Raw genomic sequence first — 2,660 nt, forward strand, 5'->3', positions numbered from 1 at the left:
GCTCTGGTCAAACCTAAAAATAGCTCCAAGTCCACGTTGAACATGAAACTTCCGAGGTACATGGAACGCAGCACCGTTTCGTCACCGCCTGTTTTTGTCGGGTCCGCTCCATTTCTGTCCGCCGGTGGACAAACCGTCTGCTGTTGAACCCGAAGAAGAAAAACAAGGACACTTACAACTTGTAAAACTTATAAATGTGTTTTTATAGTGAGCTCCAGACGATCTGATACGTTTTTACATTTAATTTTATTTTACGTCATTTAAATGTCGTGCTTGTCCCCGCCTCTGTGGAGCATCACCGGCGTGTGCGGGCGGAGTGACCCGATCACGTCGACTCATGTTACCAAGGATGTAAATGGGAACTTTGAGTTTTTATTCTTTTCTCCTGGAAAACCAACAAAGACAAACGTCGCAGTTTGTCGGGTTTCTCTGTTAGCAGCTGAAGTATGACGTGTTCAAAATTAATGCTGAATTTGTGTCATTAAAAAGAGACCTCATAACATATTCACTATGTTTATAATCATTGATTTTTTTTTTACAATATTGGATAAAATCTCCCCAGAGTTTTGATCTTTTTAGTTAAGTCGGATATAAATTTGGAGCTATGTGTTAACATGAAGAGGTGCCGTTTTTAGTTCACTTTATGCAACGACCTCGTGTTACATTCCCGTGTCCGAGGGTTCCTGAACGCAGCAGCGGCTGTTCACGTTGTAGCTGCGGCCGCAGCTTTGCTTCATCTTCTGCGTTTCAAACAGGAACAAAACAACTCGGATGAAGTTTGTTAGCTGGGTTTTCTCCGTGTAATCAACTCGGACCCGGGTCCAGGTCCAGGTCCAGGTTCGGCTCGTTAAGAAGACGCTGAGCTCGTTTCCGGCGGGTCTTAGCTGATGCTAACTGACATCTGTTAGCTAGCAGCTGCAGTTTGAGCTGCATCCCGAGGAGAAAGAAGAGTTAAACTTTTTATTTGTTTGTTTGTTTGTTTGTTTAAAACCGATAATTTCAATGAGCTGGTGCCGTTTCTCTGACTGAAAGCCTTTTTATCAACTATATCAGAGGAATAAAGTGATTCTGGAGCTTTTTCTGCAGGTAGGACTGACATCTTCAAACTCTTTATTTTTAAAAATCACACAAATATTTAGACTGAAACTCTTTATTTATTCATGCAAACTCTTTGGATTTAACAAAAGTTTGAAGAGCATCTAACACCAGTTGCTTTAAAATAATTAAACGAAAGAATAGAAATAAGCAACATTGTTGTAAATAATTTTATTTAAAAAAAATCTAATTTCTGCTTTACATGAATCAAATCTGAATCAGAAATTTAAACTTTTATTACACCCATCATGTTAACCGTGTAAATATTTGAGATTTAAAATGAATATTTCACATTGAAACATCTTTTAAAACTAATTGAAATGTTAATTAAATAACATGAACCTTTCAAATGTTTCATTTTTGCCTTAAAATGTAAAATGTGTTGTTTTATAAAAGGTTTTCTGCTTTAAAAATATAAATCAGTTGAGAGAACATAAAATAAAGAAGCTTAATAATTTTAGGCAGTTCTCGATACATTTAAGTAAAATATCAGCTAATTTATTTTGTACAAACTATTTTATTAAGACAGTTAAAAAATGTAACTTTAATCCTCGAAACGTTTCTTTATTTTATCCAGATGACCATTTATAGGTCGATAAATTAGGTAACTTATCTGGTTATTATTAATATCAGCAATAAACTGTCGTTTCTGAAGCAAAAGGTGAAATATTTCCACCTGGAGCCACAAAACTTAGAATAAATTTAAACAATAAAACTTATTTTATCTTTAATTCCTCCCAAACTGAAGAAAAACTTAAATTCACAAATTATATAAAYTTGTTTAATTTGTGTTTCAGGTTAAATAAAAAGGTCACAGCGACCCGGACTGTTTAGAGTTCATTTTTAAATCACGTAAACATTTTAAGCCTAAATTCACTGATAGTTTGAGGTGTTTTACTTTATTTTATTTTATTTTATTTATTATTTTAGACCCAGACTTGGAGGTTCATGACCCACCTCGGGGTCCCGACCCCTGCTTTGAAAACCACTTAATCGTGTCTGCTTTTTATGTCTGAACTGATCCAGAACTTTTTACACGACGGGTCAGCGGTGATAAAAATTGATTTTTTTTCTTCCAACAGTTAAAAACTGGAAATGATTTTAAAAAACAGAACAAACATGATGCTTCGTAAATCCGACTCAACGTTTACATGAATGAAGATATAATTTTTCCTGCTTCCTGTCCTCCTCAGCGGTCCGACCCGTCATGGTGAACCACGGGCAGCGGGTGGACGGCGGCTGGCCGTCGGGCCGGAGCGACTCCAGCAGCACCAGCAACAGCGGCGGGGAGAGCTCCAAGGAGAGCTCCAGGTGCTCCACGCCGGTGCTGGACTCGGACCGCTCGGACCGGCTGCGCGACAAGATGAGGAGGAGGGCGGAGTCTGGAGACCGCTGGTTCTCGCTCGAGTTCTTCCCGCCGCGCACGGCCGGCGGGGCGGTCAACCTCATCTCCAGGTGCGTTGTGGGCGGGGCCGAGCGGAACCAAGTTCTGGTCCTCAGGTCCTGGTTTCAGATGTAAGGTCTTAAACTGTGGAGCTAAATTACGGTCAGAAGTTTTTTTTTTT

At 39.2% G+C, this 2,660-nt stretch overlaps 1 pseudogene; it reads left to right on the plus strand.

The window, feature by feature from the left end:
• The first annotated feature begins 309 nt into the window (after positions 1-309).
• On the plus strand, positions 310-2,544 carry LOC106511178 (methylenetetrahydrofolate reductase pseudogene; annotated as a pseudogene).
• The last annotated feature ends 116 nt before the right edge of the window (positions 2,545-2,660 follow it).

This window comes from Austrofundulus limnaeus, unplaced genomic scaffold (genome assembly GCF_001266775.1).
Source record: "Austrofundulus limnaeus strain Quisiro unplaced genomic scaffold, Austrofundulus_limnaeus-1.0 Scaffold2569, whole genome shotgun sequence".
NCBI lineage: Eukaryota > Metazoa > Chordata > Actinopteri > Cyprinodontiformes > Rivulidae > Austrofundulus > Austrofundulus limnaeus.